At 37.8% G+C, this 24463-nt stretch overlaps 1 protein-coding gene across 1 annotated transcript in view; it reads right to left on the bottom strand.

The window, feature by feature from the left end:
* Nucleotides 1-22327, bottom strand: part of LOC5579646 (zinc finger protein 329) — a 68970-nt gene extending 46643 nt beyond the window's left edge. The window contains exon 1 of the mRNA XM_001648055.2: nt 21451-22327. The gene's annotated coding sequence lies outside the window, so the exon portion shown is untranslated. The remainder of the gene's footprint in view (nt 1-21450) is intronic.
* Between the last annotated feature and the right edge of the window lie 2136 nt (nt 22328-24463).

The following is a 24463-nucleotide window of genomic DNA, read 5'->3' as shown; positions in this document are numbered from 1 at the left end:
CATGCGGGTTCTCCCGAATGTCCAGTTTGTGCAGGTTTAGAGGAAACGGCGGAACACGTTTTGTTCGTGTGCCCGCGTTTCCGCACAATGCGTGACCGCATGTTAGCCACATGCGGTCGGGACACGACTCCGGACAATTTGGTCCAGAGGATGTGTGAAGACGAGTTTGGCTGGAATGCCGTTTCATCGGCTATCACCCACATCGTCTCGGAACTGCAAAGGAGGTGGCGAGTGGACTCGAGGAGTGGCTAGTGCAGACGCTAAACAACAGGTGGTCCAAGGGTTCGCAGTCGGCTACGTAGGTCATACCGGTGCCCTACGGTCGAAATCGACCCTTACAGCGATTAAGTGGCCGCGGGGAGAACATCCTGGTAGCGCTGCTGTCGTGGCGCCGGCCTACTGGGTGGATACGAGCCTCTGGTTGTTCGGGGCAGGTGGAGGCCCCTTCGTCAGCAATCCCAGCTGGTGCTAGCTGATAGGGCCTGAGCCTTCAGTAGGTCAAATTGCGAAGCCCGCAGTATCAGTTCTTGATACCTGCGGTGCAGCTGGGCGCGGGCGTAGTGGTCGACCCTGCCCGCTTTCAGCGGACAACGGGAGGTGAGGACCACCTGGGAAGCTGGCAAAGCGCCAGCATGCTACCTTGGTGGACCCCCCTAAGCGTGTCATCGATGTTCGTTGCTGCATGGCTACGCAGCTAACCTGGAGGATGCGATGTGCAATAGCCCCTCTCCGAAGCAATGCCTTCTTGGTGGTCCCGGAGAGACGAAGGGTTTGGCGGCAATGGAAATGGTTTAGTGGGTCGGGGGTGTAGTCCTGTTTACTGCTTGCATGTAGTAAATGGTCCCTAACCCCACACGGCGTCTGTTGAGCAGATTATCCCCCCATTGCTTAGAAGAAAAAAAAAAAAAAAAAAAAGGGTTGCGTACTTAGCTGGTAGTGCAATCTGGGCACTGTTGTCCTTCTGAGATCAGCTAGAGTGAGGGAGTGCCAGGTGGGAGCTTTACCCTTACCCTTTCCAAGCGAAACTCGTACATACAGCCGTATGGAATACCACCTCTAGTACTTCCTTCGGGAGGTGGCCGAGCGTCTGGTCCATCTGACCAGGGGCTCAAGCATGGTCTACCTAGGATGTGGCGGGGGTTCATCAGTGGGCTCTGGTGAATCTCTACAAAAAAACCACATATCTGCAAGTAACCCTGAACAAGTGACCTGGTACCGCTTTCAAAGTACCTTAGCCCTCTGGAGTGCCAACCGGCACATCAGGATGGATGCCAGTAAAATCCTGATTATGGTATACTGGTCACAACGCAGAACAACGGACAGGACACGGATTACGGATTGGATACGTCGACTAACAGTCGTGGGCTGAAGAAAATGTCGGTATACAAGTGTCTAACACCGAGCTGATAACGGTTGCGAAAAGCTTGAAGCTGAACAAAGCTCCCGGACCAGATGGTATCCCTAATGTAGCGTTAAGGGCAGCAATCTTGGCGTTCCCAGACATATTCAGGACAGCGTTGCAGAAGTGTCTAGCTTCATATAGAACAATATGCTTGCTGGATACTCTTGGCAAACTTCTAAAGAAGGTCATCCTCGGCAGGCTGACGATCTACACGGAAGGCGAGAACGGATTGTCGAAAAGGAAGTTCGGATTCCGTAAAAAGACTTTGACGTTGGATGCTTTTCGGGCAGTCATCGCGTGCGCGGAGAAAGCGTCCAAGCCGAAGAGGATAGGCAACCGATACTGCACAGTGGTAACGATAGATGTTAAGAACGCGTTCAACAATGTCAGTTGGGAGGCTATCGCCGTAGCCCTACACAGAATACGGTTCTCCGAATATTCGTGTAAAGTTCTGCTAAGCTACTTTCAGAACCGAGTACCTGGTTTACAACACATACCATGGACGGATGTCAGCCGAAGTAACGGCGGGAGTTCCACAGGGATCCATACTTGGTCCAGCACTGTTGAATATGATGTACGATGGGGTGCTAACCTTGACACTGCCGAATAGAGTCGAGATCGTCGGGTTCGCGGATGACGTCCTTCTTGCGATTACTGGCTAGACTGCGGAGGAGGTGGAGATGCTGACGGCGGATTCGCTAGACACCATTGAATCAAGTCAAGCTACAGTTGGCTCATCACAAAACGGATGAGGTGCTGATCAGCAACTGTAAGGCGGTTCAGCAGTTCGACATCAACGTCGGCGGACACGCAATCTCTTCAAAGCGCTCTCTAAAGCACCTTGGAGTAATGGCCGACGACAGACTAAACTTCAACAGGAACACTGTAGCTAGGATTATGCCTAATATTGGAGATCCAAGATGCAGTACGAGGCGTCTTCTGGCGACCGTATCATCATCCATACTGAGATACGGAGTCCCGGCTTGGGCTGCAACGCACACTGTGGCAGATGGCTGCAACCTAGGGATTTCGGAGTAGGATTGATCCACCGGTGGAGACTACTCTGAGTAGTACGTACCGTATCACCGGCTTGAGTCACCGGAGCGCCAGTGAACCGTCCTCCAACCGGAATCGCTGGACCGATTTCGGCATTCCACCGGGCAGTACCAAAGCATGAAGAAGCGCGTAGCCGGAGTGGGTTAAATCCACCGTCGGGGACTAGGCCGAGTAGTATCGAGCGTTACTAACCAGTTTTGGGTCGTCGGGGCACCAGTGAACTGGAAGTCATCTTTCAACTGGAATCGCTAGACCGACCACGGCATCCAACTGGTCAACTAGGAGAGCTCGAACAGCAGCAGCGGAGAACGAGTCGTCGTAGAGCAACGAAATGCCCATGACCGTCCAGTAGAAGTTCAACAGTGCTCTGACGCCCTACGAGAAGTATGCGTTGTCGCACAGAAAGCTGTCCGAAGCCCCGGCGACGTCTTCAATCGCCAATTGAGTGAAATGAGTAGTCACAGACACACCGGATAAATATCCTAGTGAGCAGCGTTTTTGACGACATTAAGCTTCAGTAGCGAACTAGCAGAACAGCTAGATGCTGAGACTGACGAAGTGCATGAGTGCATGAGAACAGCCCTCCCTTGAAGTCATTCGACGTCTATACGATGCATGATGAAAAAGGTTTTGGTTCGAAAATCCATATGGGACAGTTATGCTTTTATGGGCAGTATGGGATCTATTCAAAAGTTTGTCTTGAAAACTTGTTTTTCAATTTTTTTCATCAAGACGGCAAAAATAGTTTTGGCCGTCAGATCACATAAAAATTGCCCATAGTGCTGCGATGGATCGGACGTAATGGAAGGTGAGATATCGACCGGCTAGGGTAGTTGACCGCAACGGGCGAGAAATGGAAGTCTGCTTTCACTCGCAACCGATCAGTGTAAGTGGATCGGATCGTTGATCGAAAATAGCCAATATGTACTAAAAATCACGCTCGAGCTCCAGAAAACCACTGCAAAGTATAAATAACAGATTCATAATACAGCACCCCCTTCCGGGGCGCGTTACCCTTCCTTGGGGTGGTGGTAAAAATAACCCTACCCCTGATTTGTATCACCCATCAGCAATCACCACCGGTCAGCAATACAGTCAGTGACGAAAGTTAGTAACCAAATTCTGTATGACCGGAATATTTGTATTTAGAGAATTCATAAAATTTCAGAGGATCGCTCAAATAACTTTGCTGAAGCTAGAATACAGAGCCCCAAATTTGAGCATATTGTATCCAAAAACTGCATTTGGTTACTAACTTTTTGTCACTGACTGTATAAGCACCAAGCGGGCGCCGAGTATCATGTGATCGAGTGCTGGTGGTTGATTTTCCCCCATCCCGAGACGGCCATTAAAGGGGGCAGCTGGCGGGAAGCCTCAAAATGTCGATATTTTCCGAAGCGATGCGTAATATTTTTACGACCGCGAGATTTGAACGAACAACCATGCCACTCCACCACCTGTGGTGGGAAACGATGCCGATCTAGAGCCCATTGAGATCATTATTGGACGAATCGAATAGCTTCAAGAGGTATACGTACTCACATTTTCCAGGGAGGATGCAGATAAGTAGCTATAAACAATGACGACGGATGAGCTGATCGGGTGAAATCCATCAGCACTGACCGGAATGGGAATCTGGGACACAAAGAGCTTTGTCGTTAAAAAATCCTCTACCCTACAATTAAAAAGTTTTTTTTTGTAAATAAAGGCAGTATTCCTGCTAATACCTCTAAACTCATGATATGAGTTGAGTTTCTCCAGCCTAACGCGATACGAAGACAGCGATACTGGATACGCTGGAGCATCAGAATGTGTGTTTTCGCGGCGAATTGGGAGCAAAAACTACCGCATTCAAGAACCGACAGAATCGTTGTGCGATATAGCTTTGTTCCCCACCATGTTCCTATGAGTGTACGCATGAAGTTGATTCGCTGTTGGCACTTCTGATACAGATACCTTATTTGTTTTCCCAAGTTACATTTAGAATCAAACCAGAAACCTTAATACAAATGCGATAAACCTTGAATGAGTCATTACCCATAAATTAAAGCTCTTGATCCGCAGGGTTACGCTTCCAAGAAAAGACAACTAACCCAGTTTTCTCCAGAGATAATTCGATACCCAACTTAACAGCCCAAGCGGACAAATTATCCAAAACAAAATAGGAGTTGAAAACGAGTCTTGGGGGCTTATTCGCGAAGTTGTCGAGTTTTCATGTGAGAAAAACATGTGCTTCTCAGACAACAAATTGCAGAGCTACTTGGGCACTACCATGATTCACTTTGCCATGGGTTTTTTTCTCAGCCGAATTGTCTGAAACTTTGCAATAAGAAGCACTTCCATACGACGCATATTGTGGTCAAATATGAGCTTAGTAGCTTTTGAAAAACCCCACTGCCGAAGTGAATCAAAAGTGCCAAGAATAAATAGGATCCGGCTCCCTAGTTGTTCAAGATCGGGGAGTTTGTCTGAAAGGACTTCTACGCAAACTGTATCGAAATCACCCTTAATATCCAAAAAGACTGAGCCCATTTGTTGTTTTTGAGCATAGGTCAGTTGAATTTAAGAAAAAACAGCACAAGACAATCGCTCCTGCCTTTGCCTCTGCTGAATCCAAATTAAGTATCTGAGAGAAGGCCATTCGATACAACCCATTAAAATTTTGTCCAGCCGAAAGAGGATCATCTTCTCTAAAGACTTTCGAAGACACGACAACATCGCAAAAGGATGGTAAGAATTGTAGTCCGACGCAGGTTTTCCTGCACGGAGACGGAATTCAACGCAATTCCGTAGTTGAGCCCAATAACTCAATTTTGGCTAAATTGCCAAGGTCCCCACTAGGTAGTTTGGCTTTAATTCCATTAGAAAAATATACTCAATTTTGGGTTGATTTAACGCAAAATTGAGTTCTTTCGACCCAAACATAAGAAAAGTTGCATTTACCCAAATTTGGCTTATTGGGCCAAAGTACCCCCATTGGGTAGATGCAACTCTCTCTATTTTTGACAACATTCGTGTGGGAGAAAGAGAAAACCGAGAGATTTTGGGTTGAAACTATAAACGATATACTTAATTTTGGGTAAAGTAAACTCAAAAATTAGGTAAAAATATTTCTCCGTGTTGCTTTTGGATGGCAATAACTCTCACTTGTCTCCAATCATCCGAATCAATGTTGCTCTCCAAGAATATATTGAATAAGTTCAACAAGCGCCTCTTTGCGACGTTTGGGAGGTTTTTGAGCAAATTAAACTTTATTCTATCCATTCCTGGTGCAGAATAATAACATGAAAGGAGAGCAAGTAAGAATTCTACCATCGAAAAAGTTGAGTCCGGGCAAACTTTCTTCACGAAGTCGAATATTCATCGAGAAGAGCTTTCACGATCCTCATTTACCAATACCGCATTGCGCATCCTTCTTCCGACAGTCCAAAGAGATCACATCGACGTTTCTCGTGATAGAACATTGACGAAATTCCTTTAGTAACCGCGTTTCTTCGCTTTCCCCTTGCGATCCAGACAATTATACCCAGGCTTCTACTTTGCTCTTGACTTAGCAGCTTTCTCTTCCTTTTAACAATCGATTACAAAAGAAAAGTAATTTTACCCACACACACAAACTGAGCGTACGTATTTACTCTGCGGGATGAAGAGTTTACACGTTTGTGTTAGCTTATTTTCTTGCCCGCAGTGCGTGGTAAGGAGTCTGTTTTGATAAGCCCAGCGCCTCGAAGGTAAAGAGATTTTCGTTCATTTTTCTCAGTTCGGGGGAGAGCATTTTTTACCACTTCTCAGTACGCGGAAGAGCATTTCCAGACAGTTCTTCATTGCCTCTTGGAAGCTCTTTGCCCAAAAGGGTAAAGAGGAAAACGAAATTATGCTCTTGCGTTGACGGAGCAACCAACCTTAGTTCACCGCAAAAGCAATGATAAGGTAGATAAGCTTCGCAGTAAGCACGAGCTGTCAAATGGAAGATGTGCTTTTGGCTATAGCCAACGTTTCTCTCAGCCACGGATTATTTAATGGACATCGAATGTTGACTCACAATTTTTGTAAGCTTAAGAGTTTGCTCCATCCAACAAATCAAGATGAGCAAAATAAATAAAGCCTGATTATACCGCTCGAAGTTATCCCGTGTTCCACGTTTCCGATATTCTTTAAGGTGAAGATGAATCGAAGCCAAAGTTCTAATTTTCAAGAGCAAGGATCTGGAGAACCAAACATCCGTTTGAGCTGAAAACCTAATCGATCGGTCACTAGCTTAAACGGATGCTTGGTTCTCCAGATCCGTGCTCTTGAAAATTTGAGGTTTGGCTTTGATTCATCTTCACCTTAAACGCGTTGTACATTCATCAACCCACCACGGGGTGCGCGGTCGTCGTCGTACCGAGGATGATGGTACATTTGAGATAATGTAAAAGTTTGTATTCCAGGTCAAGCCAAAATACAGGCTTCCAAAATGAGAAGTTTTGTACGCAAAAAAAATCACTTTTTTCTGTCCATTACTGTAATCTATATTAATAAAAATGGAATGGTGTTTGTATATCACGAAATTGCTTGAGAATGGGCTATCGGATTCTGAAAATTCTTCCATAATTATGTTCCTAAAGTGTTCCGATTGCTCAGGATTTTAAACGTGAAGTCAAAAAACGAAAGATTACGGAACTGTCATTTTGTACAGGACATTTCATAGAGTTTTTCAACAGCTTATTTAATGGCATAACAAATTTTGCCGGGACCACTAGTAGTACGTATTCTTATCAATCAATTAGCTTTAGACCAGCTCCCGAACTTAGAAAGAATTTCAAAATGAAACGATGCGAAAACATCAAATCAAAATTATTTGTTTTTGTCTGCACAATCCAGCTTTTTACGCTGGCTATAAAACTGCGAGGGGTGATTCGATTTTGACATTTATTGTCAACAAATTTTATAGCCTGATCTTAGTAGGCAATTTTTTCAATTGTTGATCGAGATGTCAATAATTTTCACTGCATTTGTTTTGGAGTTCAACTTTTTTTATTTCGAATCAACAAAATCTAAAATTAATCAATGATTTGAAGTAACTAATCTTTTCATACCATTTTAGGTACCCGGCACGGAGGAAACTTCCACTTCACAATAGGAAAAAAATACTTCTGCTAATTAAAATGAATAGAAGCTTCAATTACGGCATATATGCACTCCATTTTTGGCTCAACTATTCAGAACAAAGTTCAGATTCAGAGTTCCGGTCGAGTTATGTTTCTTTTAAAACCGTACATAAATCCAGCAAAAAGGGTATCTAGCCAATGATCCAATGAACAGTTTACTTTAATGTATTTGTAATTCTAGAAAAATGGCCCTTAGATTCGCGCTGATTTTCTCTATATAGGTATTATGCGTGGCGCACACGCCGACTATCTTAAAAAACGCTTGTAGATCGCCGCAGGAACTTCAAATCATTTTGGTGTTTTCTGCGAGATCATGCCTTGGACAATCAGGAATAATCGCGCAGAAGACACCAAAACGATTTGAAGTACCTGCGGCGATCTACATGTATTTGAGAAGTTTTCAAGATCGCCGTCGCGATAAATAATCGCACAATGCGCAGTAGTGTAATACGTTTGAGTCTCAGAAAACATGAAGCCTTTTAGTCAAAGATCGTCAGAATGAGATGTCTAAAGTATGCAAGAAAAAAGGATCTTTGATGTTCAATGTACTACGCAATGTATAACCAACATTGTATGGTTTGGGACATACCGAAGAACTGCCCGTGGCAGGATGCATGAAGGGATAGAGAGGTCTTTTATTTTTCTCAATGAACGCATCAACGTAAAATTTGGAGCACAAGAGTTCGGAAAAAAAGACAGTCAGGAATAGTCTCGGATGCACCGAAGGCTGTATAATTTAGTAAAAATATTTCACATTCTCTGTTGTCTGTTGTACACTACACAGGCACTACATGGTGTGAAATAGCTAAACGTTAAGATACAAAACCATTCTGGTACCATTTTCTTAGTTCCGCCGGTAACTTATTCGCAACATTCATATCAACAGCAATCATTCATTGTACAGACACAAATCAAGCTTATACCTCTCACATGCTTCCAGAAAACCTGAAATATAAGAACCTGAGACGAGACTCGCGAAGACGGTCTTCTTTTTCTGTGATTGCTGAGTTTTTTTCTTATTCCACTTTGTGTTTATACCAATTATGCGCAAGCCGTTCAAATCCTCACATGAACCTCTCAGCAAAAAAAGATTGAGTTTGCATCACATCGAATCATAAATAGCCGTTTGAGTAAAATTTCATGCCAGCAAACGTAGCAGACATTAGAAATAATTAATCTTCTGCTTTGATTTATCAGCAACTTTGGAAAAAACTGCTCCGCTGACTGAGATTTTCAATAACAATTTACTTTGAACACAATACTTTTCACTTTTTCAGCCATAAAAACGGTGGGCTGCATTTGACTTCGCGAGTCTCTCTCAGATAAGAACCATTTGTATATAGTAAGAAAACAAATAATTTTCGATTTTCTGGCAAACTAACAACAACATGAAAATATGTTTTGTTACCTAGTCAACATAAAATTATTGATTACTCGCAAAGCTTACTACGACCCAGCCATAAAAATTATGGAGTAGACAAGAAATGTCGGAAGGGGGTGAATCAAAGTTTATAGCAACCAAGCGTAAAAAGCTGGATAGAATAGTAAATCCAGAATCTCACAACCATGTAATAACAAATAACAATAAAACTTGTTAGAAGATTTCTTTGGTGTTGATGAAAGTTTCACTACTGTGATTATTTTCAAGGATATCAAATTCTATTACTTTCTATACTTTGAATTTTGATGCGAGGTAAGTAACAACCTCGTTTCCTGAGGTTGATCCATGAAATATTTTCTAGAAGGAATGCTGACACAACTTATCATATCATGCAGCTTTTAAGGAACGTTTACATGAAATGTACATGTACTATGATTTTTTCCAAGTATTTAGTTAAAAAATCCACTAATGACATGTCCAGATTGTTTTCCATATTTTCTAAGGAATTTCTTCCGAAATTCCGTCTCAAACTCGCATAGGAATTAAAACCATGATTTATTTTAGTTGTTTTAGTTATTTCACAGTAATCATTTGAATATTTGTATCCTTGATTCATCGCCAATTTCATATGCTTTTCATAAATATAATTCCAAAGAACTCATTCTTTAGATATTAATGTAAATACTTATTCTTCAATTCTCTTATGAATGATGAATAATCTCTCCAAAAATTCGTTTCCGAGGTATTTTTTACGGGACGATTCAAATATGACGTCCATCGTTTTTCGGGATTTCTGGACCCCCCCCCTCTCCCCTCTGTCACGCTTTTTCCAATATCTAGTACATGCAGTGTCATACATTCATAGATCCCCTTCCCCCAAATGATGGACGTCATTTTTTAATGACTTCTAAATTTTAGTTTAAATTCCAATTTCCAAAACATGCCTTCATGCCGGAGAAAATCCAATGGCACATAGTGTTTCACATATAATTGTTATTAAGTAAGGCGGGGTTTAAAATATTGTGGACAAGTTAAGCCATTTCGTTTGGTACAAGAACTGACTGTTAAACATCCATCATGTCAAATGCAGAGATGCATTTGAACGCGTTCTGTTCATGTTCTGTTCAAAACTTGTGCTCACGAGAGCTGTGTTCAAGTTCAAACAAATAGCTTGTTTGATCACAGGACTCTGATCATCGCGTGGCAACCATTACCGTCATTCGTTATTCTCCTCGATGGATGCAAAAGCAGAAGCATTACAATTCATAGTAGTTTTATTCGTGTCAAGTTAAAAGCTGTATTAAAAAAGTGAATGGCTATTAATTAATCTGATTCTTTTTTCTAGGTCGCACTAATAAGCCAGGGCACTCCTCAAAACATCTCTTTTAGACCCATATTCTGATGTGAGCAGGATTATCCGATCGATCATTTACGCATTCCTTCAAGCGCAAAATAGAATACCGGTCTGCAGATAATTATGACTTATTCATAAATAAACATGCATTGTATTTTCAAAGCTTGTCTTTTTACATTGCCCGTTGAATTAATTGCCAGAATATTTGAAATTTGTTGCGCAACAAATGATGCACATCCGTTATTCGAATATTGATTGACTCTGTTTGCGACTGCAGCTCAACAAGCTTTTGAATATTGCTACTACCCATGCGATTCCACAATCCAGTTTCTATATTTGCGTGTTCCGAGGTGATCTTCTATCTATATGTGTAATTTTTGATCATTCATTCCAAGTTTCAGTTGCCTCAATAAGTGCCTATAATTCCCCTGTTGAGGCGCAGCAATGACCTAATCAACAGATCCATGCTATTCGTGATCAAACGTCAACATCCCACCGCAAAATCGCTAGTGTTTGGAGGTGATTTTAACCTCCAACTTGCCAAATAACCTCCAAAACATCACCTTCAAGTTAGTTCTAATAACCTCCGTTATATGAAATATGGTGGCGCGTCGATCGTCGCAAGTTTATCGTTAAACAGTCAATACTAAAATCAGGATAGAAAAGGGGGTGGATTCTTGGGTAGATTGTATAGTGAAATCGTGGGACTGTAAGGCCAAATGCGAGTTTGTCAAACAATTTGGGGAACACGAATTCGTGATCAGTCTAGTAATCCTTGTGTTAGTTCAAAAAATGAACATGAACACGAGAGCAATCAAAGGAGCATTTGTGAACGCTCACAAAACATGAGCGTTCAAAATGCATCTCTGGTCAAATGTATTAGGGGAAGGGGTGGTAAAATGAACACCTTAAGGAAATCATCTTGTTTCTGATAGAAAAACGAAGAATTTGTATAGTTCTTTCGCACAACATCAAAAATAGGGAAGTACTCTATAGCAGCGACATGGATTCAGACTAAAATAGCTAAATTTTCACATATTTTCATCGCTATCATAAAGCGATGCAAATGTTCATTTTACCTGCACTATGTGGGTAAAATGAACAGCGGGTGGTGGTAAAATGAACACCACGCAAAAAACGTGAGCAAAACAAATATTTCTGAAAAATTTCAATGCTTCACCGAAAATAAATCCATTAATGATTGTAACCCATTGAAAAAGAATTCTAAAGGTATCAGATTTGACATCATATCATAACGTGAATATAACGTTGAAAAACCTCAAGTCTTCCGAACTTAAAGTTACGTCAGTTTTAATTTTCAAACGTTATTTTCTAAAATCTTAGATTTCGTTGATTTTTTCACTTCAATTGACCTCCGTATCAACTCGAACACTCAGATTTATGCTCTAAATCGTCCGTGCGTGATAAAAATTCATCGAAATTTGTTTTTTCTCGGTAAAAAGAACGGTGTTCATTTTACCACCCCTGTTCATTTTACCACCACTTCCCCTATGCAAAACGTTCTCATAGTGGGTTCATTCTCCATTGTTTCGAATATTTTGGAAATAATTTTACAGATACTGCATAGTATAGAGGATAGATGCGGCTTATGAAATAATTATACAATACTTAAATTTGAAAAATAAAATAAATTTAATGTAATAAATTCAGTTTTCTTGCAAAGTTAACCAATAATTCAAATAGTTTTGATTAAACTATTATAATAGTATGAGGTTTTGTACTAACAGCATTAAAGCTCTATTGAAAAAATCGAGCATGTAGTGAGTACAATGAGGAAGAAAAAATAATCTCAATAGCTATATACCGTCTACCAAATAAGTAATCCAGCATTAACAAAAATTATATATAAAATACAATGCCATTGGATTTTCTCCGGGACAAGGGGACATATGTCAAATTTGTAGGATATACGGCAAAAAAAAAACAAGGCGCATTTTAGCCTGCAGTAAATCTCGAATAACTCCAAAACTTATAAAATTAGGGATATGCTGTCTTCGGCAAAGTTTTTCCTTACAAAATTTCATGCCTTTTAATAAGTAAAGAATAATTCTAGCGTTAAGTTTGATACCCACTTTTCATGGTATAAAATAAAAATGTACTGCAAAATCATAGTTCACGAGCATTTAAAAAAAAAATCGTGCAAAACACACAGTGAATGATTTTTACCAGATAAGGACTGTTTATTTTATAAAGTGGACACTTTGTGCATATTAAATCTTTAAAATTTATCAATGAATCGGTGTCAAGTCCATATTTTAACCAGTATTGTACGATGTTTTGCTTATTAAAAAGCCACTCAAATAATTTAACTACAAACAAATAAGCGATAACGTTCAGAACTGTCTATTTTTGAAGAACATCAAAATCAATGTTTACACTCCGTAAAAAAATAATTTTTTATGACACAATTGTAAAATGAAGATTTTTTTTCAGCACGAGTCGTACACTTATCCAACGAGGCTTGTCGTGTTTGATAATAACGACGAGTGCTAAAAAATCGAGTTTTGCAACGAGTTGCATTCAAAGATGATGGGTTTCACTTTTTCCAAACCCGAACCCGACCCGAAACATGAGCCATGAGCGAAGTTTAGCAAATCTTGAAGTTAATAAATAGGTACCTAATGCATTTTCAAGCCTTGGCAAGATTTTAGTTTTCGCACTTTTAGAAAAAAAAAAGATCTGAAAATATTTCGGTTTTCGGGACGAGTAGAATAGGCTCTGGGTAGGAAAACCTTCAAAGGAAACCTACCCACCCTGAAATGTTGAAATCGTTTCTTGATAGTTTGTTTTTATTCGTTGGAGGTCGGGTACTGATATTTCGGTCGTGGGTCAACGGTCGTGATTAAGGACTCGCCATGAGGTCTCACAGCCGGGTCGGGATTCTTTGTTTGAAACAACTCGCTTCTTCGCGGCAAGATAAAACTTGCCTGGTGCTTAAGGTGAAACATCTCGGAATCCAAAGATGGCCGGCACAATGGCCGATTTGTGCTCCTACTCACATTTTCGAAGGCACTAAACTGGAGAAATAGTAGGCAATCGTTTCTGATCTTCTTATTTTAAGCTTTCTGCTAGTGCACAAAGTCAAAATAAAAAGTACACTGCTGTTGGATGTTTTCTTCGCAAGATTTGTGCCTTTGAAGTTTCAGTGCAATCTTAGAAGTTGATACCGAACTGTTTCACCTTAAGCGGAGGTAGTATTACATCCGAGGTTTTTGCCGCCCCTAGTCCCGTTACAACTGTTTTGAGTTGCGTAATGAATCATCACACAACAAATTGCAAAATAATGTTGAATGCATCCCGATATGATTTTTGATACCCTCAAGTGGTCTTCTACGAAATTGCAAAAAATGTTGTACGCAACTCTTTGCAGAACTAGATTTTCACAACACTCGTCGTAATAATCCAACCCGGCAAGGCTTGTTGAATAAATGTACGACTCGTGCTGTAAAAATCATTATTCTGCAACTTGTTGCGTAATAGTAGTTTACGGAACAAGTTACAGAAAGATGATTTTTACAGCACGAGTCGTAAATTTATCCTACGAGGCCTGCTGAGTAGGATAATTACGAAGAGTGCTGAAAAAATCGAATTCTGCAACGAGTTATGTACCCAATTTTTTGCAATTTCGTAGAAGACCACTTGAGGGTATCAGAAATTATATCGGAATGCATTCACCATTATTTTACAATTTCCGAAAAAATGTTATGTTATGATTCATTACGCAACTCATAACAGATGGTGGGCCCAGAAAGCCGTAGCGGTAAACGCACAGTGATTCAGCATGACCATGCTGAGGGTCGTGGGTTCGAATCCCGCTGGTCGAGGATCTTTTCGTAAAGGAAATTTTCTCGATTCCCAGGGCATAGAGTATCTTCGTACCTGCCACACGATATACAGTGCTGTTCTGAATAATAGCAGCGCATGTCGATTTTCATACAAAATGCTCAAATTTGACATGCTGTAGTTTTGTTCCCTTTCAAGCAATCGAGTTGAAATTTTCTCCACAGAACTACAAATATGCCCAATTTTGTAAACACAAAATTTCAAAATTTTCTAAGCCCCTGCCGGAAAGTGAGATACTAGGTGAAATTGTTCGAAAAAATAGCAGTTTTAAAAATTTGAATTTCGGCTTGACATTATAGTTTTAAATTGTATATCACTTACCATTGGAACAATCTCCTCCTACTTATCAAACCTACACCTAAACCGAAAATGTGTAAAATATTTGTAGAAGAAAAATTTTGAAATGAAAAACTGCTATTTTTTCGAAAAATTTCACCTAGTGTCTCACTTTTCGGCAGGGACTCAGAAAAAACTGAAATTTTGTAGTTACAAAATTGATCATATTTGTAGTTCTGTGGAGAAAATTTCAGCTCGATTGCTTGAAAGGGAACAAAACTACAGCATGTCAAAGTTGAGCATTTTGTATGAAAATCGACATGCGCTGCTATTATTCAGAACAGCTCTGTACACATGCAAAAATGGTTAATCGACAAAGAAAGCTCTCAGTTAATAATTGTAAAAGTGCTCATAAGAACACTAATCTGAGAAGCAGGCTTTGTCCCAGTTGGAACGTAACGCCAGAAAGAAGAAGAAGAACAGTTGCGTAATGAGAAAGCGTTGCGTAATGAATCATTATTGCACTGGTTTTAGTTGCGTAATGACTATTCCCGCACTGCATACTGCAGGAATGTAGGCCGTTTCATGACAGATTGACGTGATGAAAAACAGCCTGTTACGATGAGAAATTGCAAAAACTACTATTTTATGTGCCGAGCTACTTGCGCGAATAACTGCATGACAATCCCGATATGTTAGAGAGTGGACTAAAGCCCTGTCTTAATTTTAGTACCAAACGGTTAAGTTTAGGCCAGAAACACATGTTTACACAATTTTTTAATGCTTTTCATTGGTTTACGGCCAAAAACATGTTATTCTGATTTTTGAGATTTTGTCACACCCCTTGGTTTAAACTCAAATTTTGGGTGTATTTTGTTTTCCGTGTCCCTTCCGAAATGTTAAATAGGAACAACCCCAATGCTAAAAAAATGAGCCCCTGTGGCGTTTTTGCCGACTCAATGAATGACAAACACGATCTAAAGTGTCAAGGTTCAAATTTGAACCTATTTTTCAAATTATTTTTTAATGTGATATAACCGTTATTTGAACAGGAAAAATTGCTCAAGTGCTTGCAAGAACATGCTCTTTTGTTTTATTAAATTTCATTCAAAATTTTAGGACCCTATTGCCTCCTCTACATCTGCTAGAGCTAGACGATCCAATTCCAATTACAGAATCCCTTACCTGAATCGGATTTGGATCATCCGAAGATGTAGAATCAGTAGCTAGTTGAGAAGTCATTGACAAATCCAGACTAATTTAACGAATGGCGTAAGGACTCGCTCTGATATTATTTTGGCAACTCCTAAAACATAACAGAAAAGTGCTACTTTTCAGCACCGTTAACAGTTTCACAATACTCACGAAAATCGGATTTTTTTCAAAAATCTCAACGGCGCAACTCTAGAGGTCATTTATCAGAATTCTCCTAATACGAGAATTAGGTTGCAACATTCTTAGCTATCATTTGGAGGTTGAGCCCCCAAGTTTTCTGACAAAGTGAAATTTTGGAACACCTTAATAGTCACACATTTTACACTCGAAGATTTATTATAACTGAATAAATTTAAGAACAAGCTTCAATCTAAAGAAAAGTTGTAGATTTGCATGAGATTTAAGCCTTTGTTTAAGACATTTTTTGTGTAGCTAGATCATACAGAGTATGAAATTTATAATTTTACAGCTTTGTTGAACAATTCGGATTTAAATTATGTAAGTTGCATGAAATTTTACAGATCTCTGTGAATTATCTACCAACTAACTTTTCAGTTTTCAGATTTTACCGAAATCCGGAAATTAATCTAAGTGTGTTAAATACTTTTGAGCTCAAAACAGAAAACAGGGAAAGTGTACCAGTTATGGCTATAGTGGTTCCCTATTTGGCCATACGTATTTTCTCGAAAAATTTCACATTTTCAATATTTTTGAATGCGTTAACATCAAGATATACCGTTTTGATTCATATTACGGACAGCTTCAAATTCCGGACACTCTACTTTGTATGGGAAACATTTCACACGAAATGTTTCAATTTTTGCCGTTTAAAAGTTCTCAATTTCGAGGCTCTTTTTAGTAAGCTTTTTCCATAAATATCTTCGAAAATTTATAATGCCCAGCTACCTTGGATGTCTATTTTGTGGTTTGACGATTTCAATTGATGATTTGACTGTTCCATTAATGATTATCATGAGCTGTCCGGAATTCGATTCAAAGTGTCCGGAGTATGAGGCAAAAGTGAGGAAGCGTCCGGAATAAGAATCATGCAAAGGCCACACATTTTGATTTATTTAAACTTATTCAAGTTACCGAAGCGTATTTTTTACCCACCATGCGAAAGATAAGGGCTTCCTACGCTCGATAACGCTAAGGTATCATACATAATGATTTATTTTCTATGCTCTATGCTGGGTTATACTTCACTGCATCTACCCTAATGGAGAGTAGGGTGAGTGTACCAGTTATGGACATAATTGTTCCCTATCTCGCCATACGTGGTAATTTAATTATTTTCAAATTTTTAATCATTCTGTGTGTATTAGTAGTTTGGTATCAAATGAATCTTGATGTTAACCCATTAAAAAAATATTCAAAATGTGAAAGTTTTCGAGAAAACACATATGGCCAAATAGGGAACAACTGTAGCCATAACTGGTACACTTTCCCTATGAGTTGATAGTTCTAGTTATATCTGGAGCGCTTTTATTTTTTTCAAATCGGCCCATAAATAACTCATATCTAGACTTAAAGAATCATACAAAGTGAAATCGAAAAAGTTGCAAATGTTTCGTTCAGTAAGGTACAAGATTACATATCAATATTTTTGGAATAAACAACTGCATTGTATTTTGGGATTTTTTTTTCGGTGTCTATTTTTTCAGTAACTAGTTTATCTGTAGGTACCGTAAAATCGGGTGTAATTGATCAGAAGGGTGAAATTGATCATCGTATCACACGATTTTATTTACTCGTAATGGAGCACAAATATTGATGTTAGCTGCAGTAAATTAACGTTGCTTGTCGTAACTATTGTTGAATTGTGTGTTGTGAAATTTTTTGCGTTAAAGAATGTTTATTACTATGAAAATAACGTAAAATTTCAAAATCATGCACAGTGCAGTATTGACAAACACCTATGAACTTCTATGTATAAGCAAGGATTTGAACATGGTTTAAACCTGAAAGTTTGTGAGGATGCTTGAGATATATCCCCAAACCAGATTTCATCACCAAAACACGTACCAATTGGCTCATATGGTTGAAATAATTGAATTTCTGTTAGATATCATTGAATTCCTTAGGAAATTGCATACATTTAGGCGTTTTCAGCGTAATTCTTGAAATTTAACTATTCGTTATTTATATAAATATTGCATTGTTAAGAATTTTACAAGCATATTCAGATTCAGAGTGCTCAAATTTATCATATAGAGTTGTTTTGGAAACTAACAATAATGGCATTGACAAGTGATCAATTTCACCCCGAAATGAGATCCTCTGATTTTTTATTTTAGAGGTATTTGTTAATACTAAAATGACATTTGTTAGAAAATTTCGGTACATAAGTCGATGAGGCGCACCTTCGTACTTGTTTTCCTGCATTTAGTTGTTTGGGATTGTTAACATTATAGAAAACAGACTGGAAAAACCGTGAAAAATGATCAATTTCACCCGAAATTACGGTAGTTGATATTCATCTGAAGTGACCAGATTTATTTTCCTCCAAAACGGACATAGGCTCCGATCATGAACGCACGTGCCACTCCTCTACAGTAGAAAATATGTTGCAAACTTCCAAAAGACTCTATAAAGATACGGATTCACAGTCTACCTTACAGTTTAGGTCGAAACTTTCATGTGTTTGCTCCTTAAATATCTTAATTATCAGCAGAGCTCTGCATAGTACCGGTTTTTCTTAATTTAAAGCTAAAATTTCAGTTTGATGACTTTTAAAATAGTTTTAAGATTAACTTGCTCTAGTGAAGAATACGTAATAATCGCTATCAGAATCCATAAAATCTAAGTAAAAACTCGGAAACATAATTATTACAGAATTTAGAGATGGACTCGTACATAAATCTCAATGAAGCTCAGACTGAATTGTAAGAGGGATTTTCTTAAAATTCTAGACTGTATTCTCACATATTCTTTCAAGATTTTTAAAGATTCTGATAAGGTTATTATCTCACAGGATCCTAAGTAAAACTATCTCAGAGTATTACGAGAGGTTTTTACGTTATTCTGAATGAAAAAAGAGTATGAGTAAACATAAGAAAATAATTGTTTAAAAAAATGTTAAGTTTCCTCTATTTTTTTTTTGTTTTTTACTTGTTGAGAATTAGTTGTTACGAATACTTTGGATTTAATTAGTTTAAAAAAAAAATCATGAATAACTCGACAAGATTGCATAGTTTCAAAAGAAATATGGGACGTTTTCATGGTTTCACGGAACACGTTTCAGCGAGACTCAAATGTTAAAAATGCGAAGAACGGGACGTGCGGTCACCATTACATTTACAGGGCTGTAACAAAAACTTAAAAATCTTATCCGCGAAAATCGCGCTTTCTAAAATTCAATCCGCGACTGAGAATACCAATCCGCGCCAAAAAAAACTATCAAAATTTGCAATGTAATTGAAAGTTTGCTCATAACAAAAAACTATAATCGAAATCGACTTAGTTAATAGTGGCTACCTAGTAGGAAGTTTTGGGACTATCAGAAAAAAATCCACACAAATTCAAAATTTGCAAATATTGGATAATTTTGGAAATTGAATTTGGTCGAATAAAAATAATCAAAGAAATTCAAAAAAAAAATCCATAAAAAATGTCTGCCGGTTTCTAAGATAATGTTGATGATTTAATTAAACGGTACATTTTTTAAAAGTTCCGGAAATATGATCATTTTTTAAACTTGGTTTAAAACCAAAAAACTCAGAAAATGTGTATAATTTCCTATACCATACATCAAATGCATTTATTATCAGAAATTCAAAATGATTATGTTGTAGAAAATCGTTAAAAATCGATGTCTGTAACACCGACTAAAAGATGAAGATTTATTTATATAATATGGGAACCTAATTTCACATTAGATTATTATGAGGTTAAACATTTGACTGTTACAGGTCTACAATTCAGTTCCAAGCAGTTAATAATATACCAAGCCACAGTTTAAAAACAAAACATCTTTTATTTTGACAATAAATTTCATATCTCATGTTGAAAATATTGTCAATAAAAAAACTGAATCAAAAATTTATTTTAACCTTGAATACCCAAATTGTTATTATTGATCTAAATATCATTTTCGTCATCTAAAATCGATCTGAACACGTTTTGAACAATTATTTATTTTTATACGCGAATTTTTAATTTTGGGTTTTTATTTTTACCATTTTTATTTTTTGAACATACCAATCTTCTTTTTTTTTAATGCCCTGGGTAATTTGATAATATTTTTGAACAATTTTTTTTTATTTTTTCGGAAGCATATTTTGTTTTTGTGTAACTAACGAAAAAATAGGTTTAGAGTAAATTTGATGTCACCCGACTCTATTTCTATGATAAAAATATAAAATAAACGAGTTTTTAAATTATTCATTATATAAAAATCAAGCATGTGTAAGTTATACAAACAATTTTTTTTTTTCAATATTTTCCTAAAATACAGAAATGTTTAAAACATCACACAATACTCACCTAGTATGCGTGTTATAGTACAAGGTTTGAGTCAAAAACAATTTTTTTTATATTTTCGAAATACGAAAAAATACACAAAATTACAAAGCATACCCCCGTTTGAAGGCGGGTTATGTGTTAGAAGGTTATTTATAGTAGTACTCCCATATACCATAACAATTTTGCCTTCACATTAACGATTTGTAAATGTCACGAGGAAACCAAACGAATTGGATGCAAAAGTTTTGTCTTTCAAATTCCAATGATAAGTTATATACAGCTTAATTGCTTCAGATAACTACTATATATAAATATTTTCAATATGAAAAATTTCCAATGATTTCAAAGAAAACGATAACTTAAAATAGAAATTTGATTGCCATACTTCAATGAAGGCTCTGCACTTTCAGTATACACAATGAGGAGCGTGGCTTTCTTTTGTAAAAAATATATCATAATTAAAACTTACACGATTGAGGGTAAATCCGCGATTTTCGCGACAGTATTTTATTCACCCGCGATTTTCGCGACTGGCGGCATAAATCCACTACAAATCCGCGAAAATCGCGAAATCCGCGAGATTCGCGAAATTCGCGACTGTTGTAACAGCCCTGCATTTAGTTATTTTCAATGCACATGGCAATCATAGCTCAATTATTTCAATAGTAGTTAAACATTTTACAACTTAAAATAAATGTAAAAGGTATTGAAATTACTATTCGAAATGTTTAACATTCTGGTTAAATTTTAGCATATTGATATCGATGATTTTTTTCTGTTCATAGAAGTAAAAAAAAATTGACATGAGTCAAAGATTTTATTGCATTTTTCCAAATTTCAAAGAATGATGGTATATTGAGTTACATAGTTTAGCTATAGAAAAATATTTAAAAGTTGATCTCATCCTCACGATTGATACAACAATCTCAAGTTCATCAATCATGTTTAGCGATATTTTGTTCAATTTTCTTCCTCAGTCAAGCACCGAATGATTAATATTTCCCAATGTGGTTCAATTTTCCCGCTGAAGTCATCCGCGTATATAAATATAAAAGAACTTGTTCGATCTTGAAAATTTCGACTCTATGCGTCACGGGGACCACGAAACCACGCGTCGAAAAAAATATCAAAAATTGTTGCTGGGGGTGTGTTGCTCTCCTTTTTTTCCCTCTTGAGAGATTACAAATCTGCAGAATTTCCACTGAATCATTCCGGATATAACACGCTCTCAGACCTATCATTTGAAAATTGATTTGAATTCAATAAAATCTTGGAGTGCAAAACTCACCTGCAGAATAGACGTTATACTGCTGCTGTTCACTCAGACTTCCTTTCGCTGGCGTACAATTAGTATTCCGTGTAAATTACCGAAATATTTCGGTGACTGGAACGGACGAAGTCGTGGTGGGGGCGTCGAAACAACGCGACAACAAATTGCCGGCTTTTCTTTCCTGTCGTAAAACTGTCACACCCTCTCACTCCAAACCGAACCCCGGAGTCCTCCGGAAAGCAAACCGTGGCGCGGGCCTGGCGCAAATATAGTACATAAATTTTTCACTTTTACTTTCTACTATCCTCGCCTCCCCATCAGCTTCCTGAACTCGTTGGCGGACTCTTCTTCGTTTCGCAGCGTGTGCTCGCGTCCAACTGTCCAAACAAGCATGTGAAGAATTATGATGACAACATTTCACCGAAAAAATCACTCTTCTCACGTTTCTCACGGAACGGCAATGGGACGACAATAGAATTCCTCGTTTCGGCACTAATGGCCACTGATTAGATAACTGTTTGATCGGTGCCGCTCGGGAAATTCCACCTAATTCTTGGTGTCCTCCTCCGCACGCTGATCTAATTTACTGTTTGTTGTCCTCTCGGGGAAATCACCACAAATCACAACTCTTCCCAACCGACGATCGAATGCCTAACAAAGATTCTCGTGATCCAAAACTACAATCACTCCTCTGCTTGTTTATACCGTCGAACAACGTCGCAAACTGAAAATCTAGATCAAGCTGCAAAGTCGTATCCCCAATTGGTCCAATAATCACGACGTCCGTTTATTCTTCCGACACAAATCCTCGATCTTTGTTCACACCACGGCTTCGTGAAAAATGTTGCGCGGCGCCGCGATCACTTGCTTACTGGTGGCGGTCCTAGCACCGACTGATGATCGTGACGAGGATGAATTTTCCACCTCCTCAACTCGATGGCCAACCAGCCAGGAGGGAAAATCGTCATTGTGCCGCACACGATCGTGAACATGTATGCGCTGCACAGAGGAGTAACAAGAACAAACTCATGATCATAATTTCGAATCTGAAAATGTGAGATTTTGGAACCTGCTATTTTTTTTTAACATGTCAAGTATCAGCTATCAGAGGACCGACTCCAGAAGCTAGCTTTCCGCATATTTAGAGATATGTCCAACGCCATTTGGTCGGCGTTAAGTCAGAGTGGACCAAGTACAAAACTTGGGAAATTATAATATAAATCTATAGATTATTCTTTCATTAGATGCGAAATTACTTTATCTTCATTTCACTTTGATCAGATTTGATGAATATTGTAAACTGCGAGATATATGTAACAAATTTACTTTGGATTATCAACAAAAACCCATAAAAGTATGCATTCAGAGCGGACCAGTGCTTTTTACTATAAAAGCGAAAATGATCAATGCGCTGAAGAATGCGAGGTAATGAGAGACATTGCAAATGGTTTGTCAGATTTTTTCATATCCAATGATTCATCTTCTTATCCATCAATAGACATTCATAAATATTACTTAATTCGATGCATTTGATTTTGATTTGACCATTTACCATATTTACCATATTCTGACTGAACGCATATTTGAATATTTCTGGTCTTCAGAGTCCTGAACCTGCAAAACTTTAATTTTCAAGCTATTGTAATGCTACTGTTTTTGGGATTGAAAATATGAATTATCTAAGAATTTTCGATACTGATGTCGAAGGATGTAGATAATCTGTTTATCTTATGCACCCAGTTTGACCATGCAAGCATTGAATGATTGTTATTTTCCCAAAATTTGTTCAGTCAGAGTGAACCAAATCACTAAACGGTTGTCTTCAGTTCAGTCAAAGTGGACCAAGTACACAAAGTCCATCAAAAAATCGTTCTATTAGAGGTTTGGATCATGTTTTTATCATGATTATCAATTCACATTATATTGTTTGAAAGCAATACAAAGATGTGTAGAAATATTGAACCGAAATATTGACGAGTTAAAAAATTACTATGTGTTAGACTTTATTCCCATTTTTCACAAAATTTTCAAAATGTCACTTGGTTCACTTTGACTTAACGCCGACCATTTTTTTTTAAATTTACTTTATTAGTATCATTTTAAACATTACATTACCTTCTTATATCTAGGTGCTCTGTGTTATACAACACTATCATCCTAATTTGGTAAAACTAAATTAAGCTTTTATTAACATATTGTTAACAACATATTAGGGGGAGATCCCCCAGTACCGGACACTTAAGCCACTAAATTCATAAGTCGAAAAATATTGGTTTTATGTGCTCGTGTTACCCATTTATGATAAATATTATCATTTATATAGTGAACAAAAATAAATTCGAAAACATAAATATGAATTTTGACATTGGATTTTGTTGATGTTTTTTAGTACCAAATTGATCGATCTTGAAAGGTGGTACCCAATACCGGACACGATCTGGAAATGCTTCGAATTATGTAAATTTGAGCATCATTGGATTTTTTTACTATAGGAATATTATATAATTGCCAATACAATGCATTTGCAACATTTACTAGAACAATTTGAGTTTTTCTTAATTTGCAAGATGTCCATCAAAAACTTCTTTCATATATGATGAAAAATAGCACATTTTACGATGTTGTTCTGATTGTTTTTTCTTCTTAATTTTATTGCATGTTTGATGCCATGATCGACGAAATCCATGAAAAATGAATGTATTTAGAGACACTGGTGCAATAATTACAAAGATATAATATAACAAATCAAGCTGTCCGAAACTGAGGGACAAGAGGCGCTTAACTTAAATTTTCATTTGTCCATATTTTGTTCAATTATGGTACTATCAAATTAGGATTATGTTCGATCATGCTTGCAAATTATTTTTTCATATTTAAAATAATTACTTAATAGGCTCAAAATTATGGCAATACGTAATTTTTTTTTAAGATTTTCAAACTTTTCTACTTTAAAAAAAGGCATACATATTTCAAGGATATGTTATTCTACGCAAACATTAGTCTCCATTATAGCTTTCTTTTCTTCTAATAC

This window comes from Aedes aegypti, chromosome 2 (genome assembly GCF_002204515.2).
Source record: "Aedes aegypti strain LVP_AGWG chromosome 2, AaegL5.0 Primary Assembly, whole genome shotgun sequence".
Taxonomy (NCBI): domain Eukaryota; kingdom Metazoa; phylum Arthropoda; class Insecta; order Diptera; family Culicidae; genus Aedes; species Aedes aegypti.
This window is presented reverse-complemented; position numbering and strand designations above follow the sequence as displayed.